The sequence below is a fragment of the Coturnix japonica genome, chromosome Z (genome assembly GCF_054131305.1).
Source record: "Coturnix japonica strain WE chromosome Z, WE-NBRP24, whole genome shotgun sequence".
NCBI lineage: Eukaryota > Metazoa > Chordata > Aves > Galliformes > Phasianidae > Coturnix > Coturnix japonica.
In genome coordinates, this window is record NC_140702.1 from 58,031,832 (window position 1) to 58,037,831 (window position 6,000).

Below are 6,000 nucleotides of genomic sequence, written 5' to 3' on the forward strand. Positions count from 1 at the left end.
GCAGATGGGCCAGAACCGAGCCTGACTCTGTGAGCTGTGTGTGTGCAGCAGAAAGGAGATGTAAATTAAAGCAGTGGTGAGAGGAGGCTGTAGACGTAGAGCAGGAATGACCTGAGATGAGCTCTTACAGGGAGGCAGTGGAGACAGAGGGATAATGATAGAGCTGTGCGCACCCACACAGGTGCCCCAAGCCAGACCCTCACCCCACTGAGGCCCGTGGGCAGGGTCCAGCAGCAGGCCTGGCCCTGCTTGCTCAGGGGTGCTGGGTGTGCTCACCCCATGTGCTCTGGGGCTATACCATCCCTTCTGCAAGCTGACACAGCTCCTTTGTCTCCTCTCACTCCATCTTTCTTGTGGCTGTGAAACTAAGTTCTTGAGCTCTCTGGTGGGATGCCGAACCGCTTTCCATCCTTTGACTTGTTCAGATTTCCCTCTCTTTGGCAGAAAAGAAACTGCTGGCACAGTTCTCAAGGTTACTGGAACACATAAACCTTCCTGCTGATATGCGACATGCCATCAGGATCACCTGACACGTACTTAGGGTACGCAGGGCAAGCCTATGAAACCTGTAATCTGGGACAGGCAGTTCTGGTACAGAGCAGCACAGCTCCTGAATCCCAGAGGCCTGCGTGTCTCACAGCTGTCTGCATTCTACAGAGCAGCCCATCACAGAGTGCTATTTAAATTGCTTTGATATACTCCATTAGTCAACCTGAACTTTAATAGGTATCTGCAGTGGCAGAACAGGATGAAGCAGCTGTCTCACACATTCACTGAGGCCCTCAGGTGTAGTAGCTGTGTGCAAAACAATTAAACGTTCTGGAAACTTTCCTTATAAACAATGATGAATAGCATTCAGATGGCAGAGTTCTGTGCAACTTGAGAGATGCAGGTTTGTTGTTCTTTTTTTTTTTCCCTGGGAAACAATTTGTGCACTACTCCAAGAATGTGCAAAACACTTTGAGTGGGTGCCAAATGGGTCCAATTCCCACAGGAGGTGTGCATAAGTTCTGCATGGTGGAGTCTCCTGGTGCACAGCCACACTGCAAAACTACGGGCTGAGCAGGGACTTGAGATGCTGCGCTTCAATTCAGGGGGCAATGATGCATGCTCCAGGTGGAAAGGTGTGTTCTCTGAGCCATGTAGTCCACCAGAAGCATTAGTGATGGGCAAAAATAAGGAGCTTCGTTCACATTTGTTTTGCGGAGTCCAAAACTTTTTTTTTTCTCATGTTTGCTAGCATGAGAATCACAATCAGCTGATTTCCTTAGGAGTTACAGCACAGTGTAGGAGGTGATAGCAACAGTAATTATCTGTTGAGCAATGCAAGACACTCCCTACTGAGTGCCAGAAAACATGGGAACTCAGGATTCTTACCCTACACCTCCTCTTTGGTGTATCCTTAATTACAACAAACATGGGCTCCCCACAGCTGCGCTCATTCTGCTGGTTTGACAGAGAGCACGAAAGAAGCATGCTAACACAGTAGCACGGCAAGCAGCCCAGCCCTGCAGCACAGAGCTCCACACAGGTGAGCTGTGCAGCACTGTGTGGGGTACATGGGTCAGGCTGCTCATGAGAGGCAGAGTTAACATGTCTGGATAGTGCTGCTGCCAGCAGAAAATGCATACACTGCCCTGGAAGGAAGGATTCCCATTTATCTCAGACTTTCTCTCTGTTCCACTCTCTCTCTCTTTTTTTAAAGCTCCTCTGTCTTAAAATAGCAGCAACAGATTAAAGTTTCGCCACGCAGACTGAGATGCATTTTTGTGGATGAAAGTTACGCACTGTGGGCAAGCAATAATAGCTACGGTTCCTTCAGAGGCCACCCTGAGCTATGAGCAGAGAGGATTATGAGTCAACTTCAAGTTTTAAATACAAATGGAACTGGCTGGCTACCAATGTGAGTCTGTTCTTCCCAGCAATTTCCAACATGAGCGTAACATCTTCCTTCGTCTAATACGATTTCACTTTTTGAATCTAACTTTTCTAAAAGTCTGATGACAAATTGTTTTAGAATATTTTAGTGATGTCACTGGATGCTGAGGCTTTTGCCTTAGGAGTCTTATTATGACTGACACAAAACAAGGGTGCTGAGACCTGTAACTGGTACAACACAGATATCTTGTCAAATAAATGCTTTACAGTCCATAGAAAAGTAAAATGCTTTGTATCCTTAAGACCACCACTGAAAACAGTCAAAATACCTTAACAGCCCCCTTTCACTCTGCCCCCTGCACTGCTCTGTTCTGCATGCTACAAAGGCATATTACTGTTGCCGAGTTGATTACCCCACTCATGCTTAAACATGTTACTGTGGATTACAAATATATGGCTGTAAAAATAACTGGTTGGGCTGATTTAAACTGTTGATGTTAATCTCCAATTTGGCATGAGGAAATTTACTATAAAACCTTTTTGGGATCACCCCTGCTGCTTGGTCCCACAGAAGAAAGTGCAGATTTGTAGAGTTTGGAGAGGACAGGAACACTCTCCTGTGAGGAGAATCTGGGAGAACTGGGGCTGTTCACGCTGGAGAAAAGAAGGCTTAGGAGCAGTCTCTATGTCCATAAATACCTGAAGGCAGGTTGTGGTTTCCAAGAGAAAGGATAGAGTTGAGCTCTGTCAGTGGTGCTTAGTGCCAAGACAAGAGGCAGTGAGCATAAATTGGAGCACAGGAGGTTCCCTCTGAGCACCAGGAGCACTTCTGTGCTGTGCAAGTAATGGAGCACTGGCACAGGCTGACTGTAGAGATTATGGGGTCTCCTCCTTGGAGATGTCCAGAAGCCACCTGGATGTGGGCTGTGAGTGTTCCAGCTGGAGCAGGAGTTGGGCCAAATGGACCTGGAGGGCCTTGTCAGCTGCAGCTCTTCCAGAATTCTGGAGGTATTCATTTAGCATAAAGATAATGTGTAACCCAAGATATCTTTTTTTTTTTTTTCTTCTTCCTTAATTTTAAATCACATGGTAACAAAATGAAAACTAAGAACAACTAACTCTGTGTGCCTATGCAATTAAAAAGACATTTCATATGTAAATAGAAAGCTCTTCTTTTACTGTCTCAAACATTCATTCTCATCTCCTAAGCTTAGTGAAATTTGGCCAAGCTAGGGGTGTCTGTGCACTGCCAGCTTTGTAGATGGCATTGGGCAGCTGTCATCTGGGCAGGCATGTAGGCTGGCAGGTGTAGCTGACCATATGGCACATGGATATGGTTTGAAGGGATGAAGCTGCAGGTAGCAGTTATGCACCTGCCTGAATTCCTGGTCGCTAAGTCATGCCTATTTATCCTTCATTCCCATTATCTTCATAAAATAGACTAAAAGAAAACAAAAACAAGGGGAGGAAGGAAGAAGGCACGTCCATTACATAACTCATCTTTGAGCACACCAAAGGACTTCAATGATACGTTTTACGTGTTTCTGATTATTTGGATGTAACAAGCACTTAGTTACTCTCCACTGAAACCGATACTAAGCAGCTAAATACTCAGACTCACCCTCTTCATGGACTACTATAACCATGTTAGTTCCTGTGTGTTTCATGTTAGAATTATATAGCAGGATATTTTCCATGTCTTAACTGGTAAGCCCATTACTGGACTATCTCAAACTTTATTGGTACTGATGCTCAGCTTACACATTCATTGTTCTGGGCTCCTCAGTACAAGACAGACATGGAACTTCTGGAGAGAGCCCAGTGGAAGGCCACAAAGACAATGAGGGGCCTGGAGCATCTCCCATGTGAGGAAAAGCTGTTCAGACTGGGGAAGAGAAGTCTGAGGAGAGATCTTATCAATCCATACAAAGACCTAAAGGGCAGGAGTCAGGTGAATGGGGTCAGGCTCTTTTCAGTGGAACTGGACAAGGGGCAATGAGCACAAACTGGGATGCAGGAAGTTCCATCAGAACACAAGAAAAAGGCTTTTATTCCACAAGCAACAGAGTACTGGAAGAAGATAAGAGTTCTCTTCAACCCCTGTCATTCTGTGATTCTGTGATGCAGTGATTAATCATGACAGAACCTAGCCCAGTATTCAGCAAAGAGCTCACAATTCTCAGCTGTATGCAGTAGATATTTACCTGTGTTAAAAATTAGGTAACAAGCAAGAACTTTTCTCCTATGGTTCCAAAGGAGTGGCATTTATATTCTATACATACATACATACATATATATATATATATACACACACACCACATATATATACACATATATATAAAACGCATACATGTAGACATACAAGGTAGGATAAGGACTCTAACACAAAGTTAAACATAGGGGAGAAAAGACAGTTCTGTTAATGCTCCCAGATTTAATAATTCTTCAGCTTTGTGATGCCAGGGGTCTTAGGGCTGGCTGAATATGCGAGGAACTTATTTATCACTAGAAAAAAAGTGCCTTGCACAGCAGAAACCTGGCTTGATTGTAAAGCCAAACAGCAAAATCCCTACACCTCCTCTTGTGAGCACATGTATAAGAGTGTATATATATATATTGGGCATAAGAGGTGTGGGGGAGGGCAGTAGTGTTTACCTATTTTGTTTTTGCTTGTTTGTTTGTTTTTCCCCAGTATTTGAGAGTTAACCGTCTTTGTCTTGGTGCCTGACTCTTTGCAAGCATCATAATCTGAACATGAATAATCAAGGAGACTTACCTGACTGCCTCTACAGAGCTCAGCTTTCACTCAGGCTGAAGGAGCCTTTTCTTATACTCAGCCAGCTCAGACTGGCTCCCACCTCCATTGTTTCCCTAGGCTAAAAGGGAAACTAACTTCTTTGATCTCTTGTGAGAAAAAATATTCTTTTCCCCCTCTTCTGTACCTTCTGTATCAAACTGAAATAAAACTCTTCTCAGCTTCCTTGGCAGGCAAAGCAAGTCTTAAAAGCAATAGTAAATTCTTGGAATGGCCTTACAGGATGCAAACATTTCTGTATGTGTTCTAACATGGTTTGACTGCTCAGTCCCAGCACTCACTACTGTGATGGAGTGCTCTCAGCTCAGCTCAGCTCAAACTCTCTTCAAACTCTGAACTTTCTCACTGTTTTTAATAGGGACTTAGCATTCAGATATCAGCTAGCTGCCTCTCAAGTGCATGACTTCAACACAAAAACAGTGCTCCTAACGCCCGGCTGGACCTTAAGATGTTTGGTGTTTTTGCTGGTTGACACAAGAAGTTCAAGTAACCCTACACTTCCTGAGTTTCTGACTCTGGAAGAGCTCAAGTAGCACAAAAAGACATTAGCATGGAAACAAAATATTTTTTAAAAGGGGGGAAATTCAGATTTAGTCAGCACATTTAAAAAAAAAATCTGGAAAAAAAAATAATAAATTCACTACATCTAGAATGTTTACATAGAAATTCCAGCAGAATATTCACAGAAAGCTGCATAGTGCTGAGCCGTTCAAAAACTGGGAAACTAGTATAACCTATCAGCTACTGTCATTACATGGAAGGTCTGCAGAATGGGCCCAGATTCTTGCCCAGATGAGACAGAGATGCTTCTCATTTCCTTCTCCAGAAACACCTCTGCTTCCACTAGTGGATAACAGTGAAGAGTGAGAATATCATCAACTGATGTCAGAAGATAATTTGGGAAGATTCCTGTGCAGAAGATAATAACTCTTAATAGGAGTAATAAACACGAGGCAAAAAAATAAATAAATAATAATAATCCTATTTTTAGCTGTCTGGGACAACTTCAAACACCAGTCTGATAGGAATGTGAGTAGAGAAATACTTGGGCAGATAATCCCCAGCCCACCTCTTCCTGAGCTGAATCCCATATTGTATTCATGGCACAGCTTATGCAAAACTGGTATGATGCAAAAAGTTATACTGCAACAATATGAAAATGAACCCTGCAAGAGCGTAAGAGGATAGAATGGAATGGAATAGAATGGAACAGAACAGTTGGAAGAGATCTACACTGAGTACAGCCGCCTGATCACCTCAGGGCTAAACAGAGTTTACAGCACATTACTGAGGGTAATGCCCAACGC